The following is a 14,928-nucleotide window of genomic DNA, read 5'->3' as shown; positions in this document are numbered from 1 at the left end:
ACAGCAAAACCCCCCCCCCCCCCCCACACACACACACTTTATTTATTTTGACAGAATAGATACAAGGATACGTTCAATGTCACTCCTTACTAAACTCTACAATCCAGCCAGTTTACCTCCTTGTACACCGAACTGATCAGAGTTTCAGGATGAGTGCCATGTTAACTGGACACTGAGATCTGATCCTGGTCTCTTATCTATTCCCTTAGTCTTGTAGTTACCAAGAATGCTGGCTTCCTCATGAGAGTGCTTTAATTTCCAGGTCGTTCATAAATATACTAGACAGATTTTTGTAGCAAGCGTCTTGCTGGGTGGTGTGTTACAGTTCACTTAGGGTGTCTGAGTTGCTGTGGCAACCTGCACTTTTACATGCATGTTGTAGTTTGGAGCTATGGATAGTGATAGTAGCGGCTCCAACATTCGTTCCATCACATGGCTGGCCAGGAATCTCTCTGCCACTCTTACCTCCTGCCATTGATGTGTGAAGGAAAGATTTGCAGCTTGATACTCGACCTGTTTGGCCGCGTTATGGACCGATGGACGTCCAAGTCGTGGGGTGAGACGCGAAGCCGGAGCTTCTGGCTCATGGGATGCTACCCAATGTGTCCCAGGACCACTCATCTTGCTATGGTAGCATACGTGTTGTGTACTGGACTAATGATTTGGAGATGAATGCAAATCCCATCGTGGCAGCCAGGAAATTTTAAATTGAATTAGTTGAATAAATCTGGAATGAAAAGCTAGTAATGGTGAAAAAAAACGAATACATTGTCATTTAAAAAAAAAAAACCCTCTGGCTCATTTAACGGCAAGAAATCTGCTGTCCTTATCTGGTCTGGCCTATATGTGATACCAGACTCCCAAGTGGCCTAAAAAGCCACTTAAGTTTAGGAATGGGCGATTATGTGCTGGCCTTGCCAATGACCGCCACGTCTCCGGAATTAAAACAAAACTGTGTTTATTGGTCATGGGTCCAGACTGAAAAGGGTAAATTCTCCTAGCGTCAATGTTTCTCACACATTTGGAGTTGGGAAGGTGGTGTGGAGATCGAGAAGCTGAAGCATAGCTTTTGTACAGCAAGGCTGAACACTGGAGATGTGAATTTAGAGACATTTGCTGCAGGATTTCTTCATTTTGTTCAGGAAATGAGATGCATCTTTGAAAAAAACTCGCCTGAGGAAATTAAATTGATGCAAGCAGGTTTATTATAGGGTAGGATTGTTTATTATCTATGGCAGGAGAGTGTATTGGCCCAAATGATCTATTTAGATTCCATGTTTGTGTTATTGAACCAACCTGATCTGTCTGCCATGAGTTGCAATGTGGCAACATGCAAATATCTTGCTGACTGCTTTGTTCCACCCTTTGCACATAGTCTCATTACTAGTTACCTCGACTCAACTATTCCAATGCACGCCTGGCTGGCCTCTCACATTCTACCCTTTCACATTCTACCCTCTCAAAACTTGAGGCCATCCAGAATTCTGCTCATGCCTTAAGCTGCATAGATTCTAAGCTCTGAAATTCCTTCCCTACAACTCTCTGACTCTCAACCTCATTTACCTCAATTTAAGATGTTCCCTCAAATTTGCCTTGTTGACCAAGCTTTTGGTCATCTTGTCTAATACCTCCTTATGTGGCTTGTTGTCCTGTTTTGTTTGGAATTCTTCAGTTTAGTGCCTTGGGACATCTAGGGTCAGTTCAGTTGGCTGGATGGCTGGTTTGTGCTGCAGAGTGACACTAACTGCACTTTCAATTCCTGTACAGGCTGAGGTTATTCATGAAGGCCCTGCATTTTCAACCTTGCTCTCACCTCCGGTGTGGTGATCCTTGCATTAAATCACCACCAGCCAGCTCTCAAAAGGGGAGAGCAGCCTCTGGGACTGTGGCAACATTAAAGATGTTATCTAAATATAGATTGTTGCAGTTATTAATCACTAATCTCCTCTTGGCGATATGGATGTGATAACAAGATGATGCGGTATCGGAAAACCAATGTATCACAGAAGATCGGGAGTGAACCTAGGAACATGTCTTCGTCAGCATAGAAAAATTCCACATACGACCAGTTAACAAACAAGTAATTGTGTGTTACAGAGCTGTAGGTATTTGGAGAATAACATAAGATATATTCACCAATCTTGCACTCTCTGCCGGGAGCCATGCTTGAAGGGAATGCTAGGTGTTTCCTGCTGGGAGTGTATAAATGTTCACTGTTAGGTTTATTTTAACAAAAAAAAATTAATGTTAGTAGCACTTCAGCTAATTTTTCACACTAACAACATACGTTATTGCAGTCAACTTGATTCCAGCAGAAGATAGCAGGTTCGGAGAGCAATTTTATTATTTCACCAGAAGGAATAGACCGCCAGATATGTTGGAATAGATCCTTGGGAATAGATTGGCAGATATTATTTGAAGATTAGCGAGTGCTCTGTGTCCTGACCAACATTTTGCTCTCTAATCAAACCCACCCAAAATCAGACACAGAAAGAATACCTCTGGATGTTCCAAAGTACTGCCCAGACAATGAAACACTTTTATGCCGAGTTATGGCTAGAATGTAGGCAAACCCGAACTACGCATCATCCTGACTTGAACTATATCCTCGTTCCTTCACTTGTCACTGAGCCAAAATCCTGGATCTCCCTCCCTAACAACACTATGGGCGTGCCTACACCACAGGAACCACAGCGATTCAAAGTTGGCTCACCATTTCCTTCTCAATGTGCAATTAGGGATGGGCAATAAATGCTACCCTTGCCAGAGGCACCTATATCCCATCAACAAATTTCAAAAAGAGGTGACAACCTATGCACAGCAAGATCCCACAAATAACAATGAACTAATGATGATATTTGTTAACAGCAATTGGACAATGTTGTGATTTTGAAATTCTCATCCTGGTTTTCAAATCCTTCCATGGCCTCTTACTCCATCTCTATAATGTCCTCCCACCCCAAAATCCTCCTGAGATATCTATATCTGCACTCCTCTAATTCTGCCCTCTTGAGCATCCCAATTTTGATGCCCAACCATTACCGGTTGTGCCTCCAGTTGCTTAGGCCTTAAGCTCTGGCGTATCCTCCCAACATCTCTCCACATCTCGACCTAATTTTTAAGACACTCCTTAAAACCTACCTCTTCGACCAAGGTTTTGATCACCCTGACCTAATAGCTCCTTAAATAGCAAGATTCTTTTTTAAAAAAATGTTTTATAATGCCTCTGTACTTTAAGGTATATTTTCTTGTGTCAAATGCAACATGTCAATATTAATTGTTGTAAATGATGACATCTATTTTAGTGGTGTTGGTTGAGAGGTACAGCTTTGCCCGGATATCAATAGAATTGTCTGACCTTTCTTCAAACCATGACTTGGGATCTTTGACCTTTTATATCCAGTTGTGCAGGTGGATGGGGTGTTGGGTTAACATCTCATCTGAAAGGCTGCATTGCTGACTGTGCAGAACTCCCTTCAGTACTCCACTGGAATGCTAGCTTGCATTATGTGCTCATGTCCCTGGATTGAGGCTTTGAACTGGTCTCCATTAACTATAGTTGCAAAAGTGTGACACAATTCGCACTGGTCAGTAATCATTTGTGGGATCTTGCTGTGTTCAAGATGGCTTCTCCCTTCTAAATAAGTCATTGAATTTTACTGTTGCTTTTATGTTCGTGAAGTGGGCTGAGACGTTTGAGGATTGATAAGTAATGGAAGAAGAATTGATGAGGTTTCCATATGTTTAAATTTCCTTAAAATACAAATGTGAGTGTAGTTTATTCTCTCCTCCATTGCAAATACAATCTCATTGCCTTCCTCGCTGAAAGGAATATAATCAATAGACTGCAGCCTACATAACTGTCTCAATTTGCTGTAATTACAACTGTCTGTAGTGAAATGCTGTGTATGTTCCTTAGCCACTGACGTAAACAATTACAGGATTACTGGGTGAGTCATGGATGAAACATGCACTAACAGTGTATTTAATATAGTTACTGCCTCTTGGGGGAGGAGAGTGCCTTTAAGTTTTCTGAGAAACAGTCACTTCCTATTGGTGTGTTATTTCCAAAAGAATGACCTGGTTGTGCGAAAATCTGTTCTCTTTCCTGCAATTTGTGGAGAGGAAAGCTTGATTTCTCATTCCTTATTTACGCCCATCACATCCTCTTCTCCAATTTTTCCATTATATTAACGTGAAATATTACAAATGAACTTCTGTAGTCTCCCTCCCTCTTGTGTGTTTGCTTCTGTGTGTCTGTACCTCTCTAGTGTGTGTGTGAGACCCTCTCTCTTGTGTGTGTTTTTTTTCTGTGTCTTTCTCTTTCTTGCTCTCTGTATGTTTCTGTCTCTCTTGGTGCCTGTTGTTTGCTGTCTGTGTCTCTCTCCCTCTCTCTTACACTGTCTCACCCCTTCCTCTCTGTGCCACCCTGTCTCTTGATGTGGAGATGCTGGCGTTGGACTGGGGTGAGCACAGTACGGAGTCTTACAACACCAGGTTAAAGTCCAACATCGAAACAAACCTGTTGGACTTTAACCTGGTGTTGTAAGACTTTGTACCCTGTCTCTTGGTATTGGATCAATAACACTGAGAAAGTGCTACCCATAAGACCATAAGACATAGGAGCGGAAGTAAGGCCATTCGGCCCATCAAGTCCACTCCACCATTCAATCATGGCTGATTGCAACTCCATTTACCCGCTCTCTCTCCAAAGCCCTTAATTCCTCGAGAAATCAAGAATTTATCAACTTCTGGCTTAAAGACACTCAACGTCCCGGCCTCCACCGCCCTCTGTGGCAATGAATTCCACAGACCCACCACTCTCTGGCTGAAGAAATTTCTCCTCATCTCTGTTCTAAAGTGACTCCCTTTTATTCTAAGGCTGTGCCCCCGGGTCCTAGTCTCCCCTGCTAATGGAAACAACTTCCCTACGTCCACCCTATCTAAGCCATTCATTATCTTGTAAGTTTCTATTAGATCTCCCCTCAACCTCCTAAACTCCAATGAATATAATCCCAGGATCCTCAGACGTTCATCGTATGTTAGGCCTACCATTCCTGGCATCATCCGTGTGAATCTCCGCTGGACCTGCTCCAGTGCCAGTATGTCCTTCCTGAGGTGTGGGGCCCAAAATTGCTCACAGTATTCTAAATGGAGCCTAACTAATGCTTTATAAAGCTTCAGAAGTACATCCCTGCTTTTATATTTCAAGCCTCTTGAGATAAATGACAACATTGCATTTGCTTTCTTAATTACGGACTCAACCTGCAAGTTTACCTTTAGAGAATCCTGGACTAGGACTCCCAAGTCCCTTTGCACTTCAGCATTATGATTTTTGTCACCGTTTAGAACATAGTCCATGCTCCATTCTTTTTTCCAAAGTGCAAGACCTCGCACTTGCCCACGTTGAATTTCATCAGCCATTTCTTGGACCACTCTCCTAAACTGTCTAAATCTTTCTGCAGCCTCCCCACCTCCTCCATACTACCTGCCCCTCCACCTATCTTTGTATCATCGGCAGACTTAGCCAGAATGCCCCTAGTCCTGTCATCTAGATAGTTAATATATAAAGAGAACAGCTGTGGCCCCAACACTGAACCCTGCGGGACACCACTCGTCACCGGTTGCCATTCCGAAAAAGAACCTTTTATCCCAACTCTCTGCCTTCTGCCTGACAGCCAATCGTCAATCCATGTTAGTACCTTGCCTCGAATACCATGGGCCCTTATTTTACTCAGCAGTCTCCCGTGAGGCACCTTATCAAAGGCCTTTTGGAAGTCAAGATAGATAGCATCCATTGGCTCTCCTTGGTCTAACCTATTTGTTATCTCTTCAAAGAACTCTTAACAGGTTTGTCAGGCACGACCTCCCCTTTCTAAATCCATGCTGACTTGTCCTAATCCGACCCTGCACTTCCAAGAATTTAGAAATCTCATCCTTAACAATGGATTCTAGAATCTTGCCAACAACCGAGGTTAGGCTAATTGGCCTATAATTTTCCATCTTTTTCCTTGTTCCCTTCTTGAACAGGGGGGTTACAACAGCGATTTTCCAATCCTCTGGGACTTTCCCTGACTCCAGTGACTTTTGAAAGATCCTAACTAACACCTCCACTATTTCTTCAGCTATCTCCTTTAGAACTCTAGGATGTAGCCCATCTGGGCCCGGAGATTTATCAATTTTTAGACCTCTTAGTTTCTCTAGCACTTTCTCCTTTGTGATGGCTACCATATTCAACTCTGCCCCCTGACTCTCCTGAATTGTTGGGATATTACTCATGTCTTCTACTGTGAAGACTGACGCAAAGAACTTATTTAGTTCCGCAGCTATTTCCTTGTCTCCCATCACTAGATTACCAGTGTCATTTTGGAGTGGCCCAATGTCTACTTTTGCCTCCCATTTGTTTTTAATGTATTTAAAGAAACTTTTACTATCATTCCTGATGTTACTGGCTAGCCTACCTTCATAATTGATCCTCTCTTTCCTGATTTCTCTCTTTGTTATCCTCTGTTTGTTTTTGTAGCTTTCCCAATCTTCTGACTTCCCACTGCTCTTTGCCACATTATAGGCTTTCTCTTTTGCTTTGATGCATTCCCTAACTTCCTTTGTCAGCCATGGCTGCCTAATCCCCCCTCTGATAACCTTTCTTTTCTTTGGGATGAACCTCTGTACTGTGTCCTCAATTACTCCCAGAAACTCCTGCCATTGCCGTTCTACAGTCTTTCCCACTAGGCTGCTCCCAGTCGATTTTCATCTGTTCCTCCCTCATGCCCCTGTAGTTACCTTTATTTAACTGTAACACCTTTACATCTGATTCTACCTTTCTTTCAAATTGGAGATTGAATTCTACCATATTATGATCACTGCCTCCTAAGTGCTCCCTTACTTTAAGATCTTTAATCAAGTCTGGCTCAATACATAACACTAAGTCCAGAATGGCCTGTTCCCTCGTGGGCTCCATCACAAGCTGTTCCAAAAAGCCCTCCTGTAAACATTCAATGAATTCCCTTTCCTTGGGTCCACTGGCAGCATTATTTACCCAGTCCACCTGCATATTGAAGTCCCCCATGATCACTGTGACCTTGCCTTTCTGACATGCACTTTCTATTTCATGGTGCATTTTGTGCCCCTGGTCCTGACCACTGTTAGGAGGCCTGTACATAACTCCCATTATGGGTTTTTTTGCCTTTGTGGTTCCTCAACTCTACCCACACAGACTCCACATCATCTGACCCAATGTCGTTTAGTGCTATTGATTTAATTTCATTCCTAATTAACAAGGCAACCCCGCCCCTTCTGCCCACCTCTGTCTTTTTGATAGGTTGTGAATCCTTGGATGTTTAAATGCCAGTCCTGAACCCCCTGCAACCACGTCTCTGTGATGCCTACCACATCATACCTGCCAGTCACAATCTGGGCCACAAGCTCATCTACCTTGTTCCGTACACTGCGTGCATTTAAATATAGCACATTTAATTCTCTATTGACTGTCCCTTTTTGTTTTCATAGTGTGGTGGACCTTGGTTTACTGAGCCTTTCCATACACTGTGTCATATTTTGTGGGATGGGGACAATCGTAACCTCCTGAGTTCTGTCTTTTCGTGCTTTTTTGTATTCCTAAGCAGCTACGCTTCCCACTGATTACTTCACCTCTTGGTTCCCTGACTTTCCCTTCTTCCCCCCCCCCCCAATCTCTAGTTTAAAGTCCTATTGACTACCCTATTTACTCTTTTTGCCAGAACACTGGTCCCAGCTTCAGGTGGAGACCATCCCAACGGTATAGGTCCCCCCTGTCCCAAAACTGTTGCCAGTGTCCCATGAAAAGGAACTCCTCTTTCCCACACCACTCTTTCAGCCACGTGTTAACTTCCCTTATTCTTGCCTCCCTATGCCAATTTGCACGTGGCTCGGGCAGTAATCCAGAGATTATGACCCTTGAGGACCTGTTTTTTAAATTTGAATCCTAGCTCTTTATAATCTCGAAACAGGTCCTCTTTTCTAGACTTGCCTATGTTGTTGGTACCGACATGGACCACAACAACTGGATCCTCCCCCTCCCCCTCCAGTATCCTTTCAAGCCGGTCAGAGATGTCCCGCACCCTAGCACTGGGCAGGCAACATACCATGCGGGACTCTTTATCCTGCTCACAAAGGATACTATCTATCCCCCTGATAATAGAATCCCCTCCAACTACAACTTGCCTATTTACTCCCTCCCCTTGAATGGCCTGCTGAACCATGGTGCCTTGGTCAGCTGACTCATCCTTCCTGCAGCCCTGTTCGCCATCCACACAGTGAGCAAGTGCCTCATACCTGTTGAATAGGGTCAAGGGCTGAGGCTCCTGAGTTCCTGACTGCTGGTTCCCTTTACCTGCCTGACTTGCAGTCACACCCTGCTGTCCCTGGCCACTGGCAGGATTTAAACTGCTTACTCTGACAGGTGTGACTGCCTCCTGAAACAGTGTCCAGGTAAGTCTCGCCCTCCCGGATGTGCCTCAGTGTTTGAAGCTCAGACTCCAGATCATCAACTCTGAGCCAGAGCTCTTCGAGCAGCCAACACTTACTGCAGATGTGGTCGCTGCAGCTCGCAATGGGATCTGCCAGCTCCCACATCAAGCAGCTCAAGCACATCACCTAACCAGCCATCTCTAATTAATTAATTAATTAGTTTAATTTAAGTTTACGAGTTTAGCTGTGTTTTTAAAAAAAATTTTGGGCAGATTTGCTATCAACCAATCAGATCACAGCTTCCCTCTGACGTCACTTTTGGGGAAAAAACTGGAAAACAGGAAGTTACCGTTAGGTTTTTATACACCGAGACTGCTCCTCCTCCTCCGAACGGCTCCCAAAATTAGGCCCGAAGAAAGAGAGCAAACAAAACAGTCGGGGAAAAGCACCTTCTCCCACTCTTCACCGAATTACCTCACTGCACCAAATTACCAAATTCTCACTCTGTGTCTCACTCACTCAGGCTGTGTCTCCTTGATCAGCCCAATGCTTACTAAGTGCGCTTTCTGTCTGTCTTTTATACAGACTTTAGGATGACTCACACTAAAACTTCAAAGAGAAGAATACAATGTGTACCTTTGTACCCCTTAACAGGCCTCAGGTGACTGCCAGATAACTGCCTCTCAGCAGTTAGGGTGGGGCAGCTTCAGCCAATCAGACACTAATCTACACTGCACTTTTAACTGAAAAACAACAGAATTTGATTTATCACTTACCTTTCCTGGTTACCTCACTGCACCAAATTCTCACTCTGTCTGTGTCTCACTCACTCAGGCTGTGTCTCCTTGACCAGCGCAATGCTTTTATGGGTGTGCAGAAAGTGATATTAAATAGTTACAAGTTCCCCGAAGAAATCTAAAGGCTGATCATCCTGGGCTGCCTTATGACACCCCTGGGAAAAAGGAACATCCTTTTACATGCTTGTTGCTAGTAAACAAAACACTCGGCAAAAGTTTGTCTTTGAGTTTTTCTTAGAATCCTGTCACTGGTGAAAGTGGAGGTAACCTCCTCGTCTTCACTTTCTAATGTCAAGGCCTCTTTTTTTTTTTTCTGTATGGTTAAACATTTATTGATTTTTATTGCGTGTCAGAAAGTATTCTTTCAGCATTGCAATGTCCTTAATCTGGGGTCAGGGTACTGCAAAATCCCTTTATGAAAGACTTGAAAGTTAAGCCAGAATAAAACCAGGAAACAGGAGATGGGTGGCTTGTTCTCAGGAACACGTGCTTATAATAATCTGTCGAGATGCAATAAGAGTGGACGCAAATGAGTTGCGATGTGCTCTGAGATAGTAGCCAGTCCTGACAGCTGAAGGTCATTCTTCCAAACCAGCAATTTCCGCACCACCTGAATCTGATGCACCGATTTTAAAATGAGATTAGTCATGCTTTCCAAAGTAGTTTTCAATCTGACTTGATTTGCAGAACTTTTGTGTGAGAACTTTGGGGGATTCCATTGTGCAGAAGAAGGCCAATCAGCCCATTGTATCTGTGCTGGTCTTTTGAATGAGCTGTTGAATTAGTCTCATCCCCTTGTTATTTCCTGGGGTTGGTGTAGGTAGTGGGGATGAACACCATCAGCTTCGGGTGTGGAGTGTAGCCCCCAAAATCACTGCTGTCCGATTAGCCATTTGAACATTTATTTCATTCCTTCCTTTGCTTTTGGAACAAGACCGAAAACGTGTTTTTTTTGCCTGGTCAGGAGAATTTCCTGTTATATACACAGAAAAGGTTTTCCTGATTGGGCCACTAACCAAGGAACTCGTATTCTAATTGGCCAATCTTAAAGGTCTGGCCTAAGTCATTACAGGTCCATAACTAGAGGGCAGCAAATTTAAGGTAGCATTTGGATGGAAATTTCTTCACACAAAGGGTAGAATATTGGAATCCCTACAGTGCAGGCGGAGGCCATCCGGCTCATCGAGTCTGCACTGGCCCACCGAAAGAGCATCCTACCTAGGCCTATTCCCCAGCCCTATCCCCGTAACCCCATTTAACCTTTGGACACTAAGGGGCAATTTATCATGGCCAATCCATGTAACCTGCACATCTTTGGACTGGGTGCTGGGTGTCTGGTACTTGCTGCTTGATAGCAGAGGGTGAAACCGTTGTCACATTTAAAAACAACTTGGATATGCAGCATTGTGCGTCTACCTGCACCACATGAACTGCAGTAGTTAAAGACAGCTCACCACCACCTTCTCGAGGGCAATTAAGGATGGGCAATAAATGCTGGCCTTGCCAGCAATGTCCAGATCCCAGCAATGTCCAGATCCCATAAATGGATTAAAAAAAATAGATGGTCCCTATTATCCTCCCGGAAGAATATTTTCGGTCGCAATCATCCTTGTGGTGAAAGAGGCCAGTCCCAGACTTTATCAGTTCCAAATTCAACAGTCATCGAAGGAGGATTGGAACTTCAAAACAGATATCACTCCAACAGACTTTTAACAATTAAGAATTGGTCCTGAAACAGATATTTTCTCTGGGAATAGTCTCCATGCATCCTGTGATTATCATCATAGATTATCATAGAATTTACAGTGCAGAAGGAGGCCACTCGGCCCATTGAGTCTGCACCAGCTCTTGGAAAGAGCACCCTACCCAAGGTCAACAACTCCACCCTATTCCCGTAACCCCACCCAACACTAAGGGCAATTTATCATGGCCAATCCACCTAACCTGCACATCTTTGGACTGTGGGAGGAAACCGGAGCACCCGGAGGAAACCCACGCACACACTGGGAGGATGTGCAGACTCCGCGCAGACAGTGACCCAAGCCGGAATTGAACCTGGGACCCTGGAGCTGTGAAGCAATTGTGCTATCCACAATGCTACCGTGCTGCCCCCACAATGCTACTGTGATGATCGGAGGGAAGAGCTATTCTTAATCTCTTGCTCAAGCTTTGTGAATTTTCTTAATTTATTATTTGCTTTTTACACCGTGTGTCCAGACCATGTGGTCTTCAGGTCAATGAGAAAGCAGCAGGTAAATGGTTCAGGCATAAAATGTAATTTACTCTCCACTTAAAAGGCACAACTTCCATTATTTTTGTAAGTTCTTACATCCACATTTATAATGGAATCTGTCTATGTAATCACAGACTGACATATTGCATAGATGCCGTTTCATTTTAAATGTGGATAGGGGAATGCAGAATGGAATATAATAATAATCGCTTATCGTCACCAGTAGGCTTCAATGAAGTTACTGTGAAAATCCCCCAGTCACCACGTTCTGGCGCCTGTTCGGGGAGGCCAGTACGGGAATTGAACCCACGCTGCTGGCCTTGTTCTGCATTACACGCCAGCTGTTTAGCCCACTGTGCTAAACCAGCCCCGTGTTCATTCATCTGAAAGCTCATTGGCCAATATATTCCTTGTCCAAATGACTTCAGTTTTAACCTGCGTTATTTGAAATGAAATTAAATGAACCAACTCTTTTATCAGTTTTTCTCTGGCAAGGGTGAGTGGGAAAAGGGGAAAATATAGTTCAGTTATTAGAAAATGAGTAAATCGCAAGGGTGCATCAGGTTACATTTTGTGTTGGGAGATTGCAGTTTTTGTTTGTTCTTTGGGAGGAGTTTGTGGAGGGAGGACTCCGTCCATCACCTTTGGCATCTTTGTTTTTGATCATGTATGAATTCATTGTATGATGCGTAAACTAAATTTTATTTACCGTGACATGAGAAATGGAGGATTTTATGGGTTGATGTTGGCTGTTCAGTCATTCGTATGCGTGTGTACATTTGCTGCATCCAGAGGAATTTCTATTGGAATATTATTCTCCAGCACAAATGGTCCACCCCCCCATTACTGCTGTATGGTCTGTGTACAGTATATTAAACATATTGGGTAGTTTAGCCAACTGATTACAAGTTTATTTTCGATTGAGTACTTGCCATTCCGCATGCGGAATCTCCTCACCAGTATTGGACTCTGTTTCAGTCTCGGATGGAAACTGATTCCCAACATTTGCAGCCATCAACTAATATCTGCTTTGGCAATTGTAGAGGAACAGCCGCGGGTTCCCAACCCAGCTTGTTTAGTTGACTTTTCCCTCCTACCCCATCTTGTTTGCATAACAAGTTTTATTATCTGGATTAAGTATTGCTCAGGACACTTTTTTTTCAAATTGATTTTCAAAGAGTAAGGAGTACACAAAGCAGTACTTTGCTGATCACCAATGTTTTGCTAACATTAAAGTATCACTGTGCTCTGATGAACTTTAACATTTTCAATTACTACCTGCTGCGAAGAGACTCGCAAAAAATTGGAGATTTTGAATTGTAAATTAGGTGCAAAAACAATTGTGACCAATGAGAACAAAGCAACATATGGCAAAGCCCCCTGAAAATTATTTTGCTCTGTTGAAAGCAACACAATGGCACAAATTGGCTGAGACTGCGTCAAAAGAACACCTGGTGCCTGCGATTGGCTATTAGGATGGCAGAAGATAGAATCTACAGTGGTAAATACATAAAATGGTCACTTTGGCAAAGGGCAACATTATCACCAATCCATCGTGCCCCATACCGAGGTAACAATGGAGATACTTTTTCCAGAATTCAGGATTTATGAAAGCAGAAAAGGCAAATAGGAGACCGTGGACACAAAAACCAAAGACTCCCCTTCATCTCCTCAACACCGGTTCCTCAGTTCTCTTGATCTCTTCTCTGTTGACTTATAAACATAGAATTTACAGTGCAGAAGGAGGCCATTCGGCCCATCGAGTCTGCACCAGCCCTTGGAAAGAGCACCCTACTTAAGCCCACACCTCCATCCTATCCCAGTAACCTCACCTAACCTTTTTTAAGGGCAATTTAGCATGGCCAATCCACCTAACCTGCACATCTTTAGACCGTGGGAAGAAACCGGAGCACCCAGAGGAAACCCAAGCAGACACGAGGAGAACGTGCAGACTCCACACAGACAGTGACCTAAGCCCAAGACCCATCCTGGTGTCTTTGCATATAGACATCTTTGATAGTACAAGAACAATTTGCACTTCGGGCAGCATGGCGACACAGTGGTTAGCACTGCTGCCTCACTGCGCTGAGGACCCGGATTCGATCTCTGGCCCGGGTCACTGTCCGTATGGAGTTTACATATTTTCCCTATGTCTGTGGGTTTCATCCCCTCAACCGAAAAGGATGTGCAGGGTAGGTGAATTGGCCATGCTTAATTGCCCCTTAATTGGAAAGATAATTGGGCTCATTAAATTTATATTTATAAGAAAAAAGAACAGTTTGCACTTCATAGGGCCTGTAATGTTTCAACAGGGACAAATGAGATTTTTAATAAATTTAGAGTACCCAATTCATTTTTCCAATTCAGGGCAATTTAGCGTAGCCAATCCACCTACCCTGCACATCTTTGGGTTGTGGGGGCGAAACCCACGCAAACACTGGGAGAATGTGCAAACTCCACACGGACAGTTACCCAGAGCCGTGATCGAACCTGGGACCTCGGCGCCGTGAGGCAGCAGGGCTAACCCACTGCGCCACCGTGCTGCCCTAGGGACAAATGAGTTTTGATGGGGCTGAAGAGATGTGAACAGTTTTGCGGAAGAGTCCATTAAGGCAATAGATTTTGAGGAGGCTTATCCAAAAGGTTGGCATAAAGGAGAACATTTTAGGAAGAGGCCTGCGGGAAGCATGACTCTGGTAGCTGCACATGGTGTCACCATTGGAGGACCAAAGGAAGATTTAGTTGGGTGCCGAAGGTGTAAACCTACAGCTGGAATAGATTGTGGAGGTAGCATGGGATGAGGTCATGGGGATGGAAAAGGGGTCAATGTTTGCTACTCCTTGTTCTGGAAAAAGAAACGTAATGGACACTGAGAACGAATCCATTAATCATTGTTTTCTATTCATATATGTTCATTCACATATGTTCATATATTCATTTATATGTCACTGAGGAGTTTTCTCAAACAAAGAAGACAGTGGAACTTATTTGGGTATTAACTGAAACATTTTGCTCAAATTATATTGTTTTCCCCCCTCGATTTGGCAGCTATAATTTTCCCCTCTTTTTATTTTTTGTAGCTATTGCCACCTCCACTAGGGCTGTGCATTATTTCCGACAGAGTGTGGGAAGGTGACCTGTTCCCAAATTGCCTCCTCCTCTTCCTACTCTCTAACCCGTTGCACACAATTACTCATGGTTGCCATGGTGTTCCTCATGACTACAGCACAGAGCCTCTGGAGCTCCCCGAGTCTTGGGAAATAATGATGTCTGAAATGTGGAGAGGATAACAATTATTCCGCAGGCTGAACTAGCCACGTCTCAAATTCCCTGTACTTGTGTGAGGAAGATGGATTGTTGAACGTAAAAAAAAAAAGAGCCCTCAGTCTGCAATCTTGTCTGCCCGGTAACCCAAATGCTGAGAATGGTTCAGTTCTTCTTTGGGAGACT

At 43.8% G+C, this 14,928-nt stretch overlaps 1 protein-coding gene across 8 annotated transcripts in view; it reads left to right on the top strand.

The window, feature by feature from the left end:
- camk2g2 (calcium/calmodulin-dependent protein kinase (CaM kinase) II gamma 2) overlaps positions 1-14,928 on the top strand; it is a 480,776-nt gene that overhangs the window by 13,302 nt on the left and 452,546 nt on the right. The window lies entirely within an intron of this gene.

This window comes from Scyliorhinus torazame, chromosome 28 (assembly GCF_047496885.1).
Source record: "Scyliorhinus torazame isolate Kashiwa2021f chromosome 28, sScyTor2.1, whole genome shotgun sequence".
Taxonomy (NCBI): domain Eukaryota; kingdom Metazoa; phylum Chordata; class Chondrichthyes; order Carcharhiniformes; family Scyliorhinidae; genus Scyliorhinus; species Scyliorhinus torazame.
This window is presented reverse-complemented; position numbering and strand designations above follow the sequence as displayed.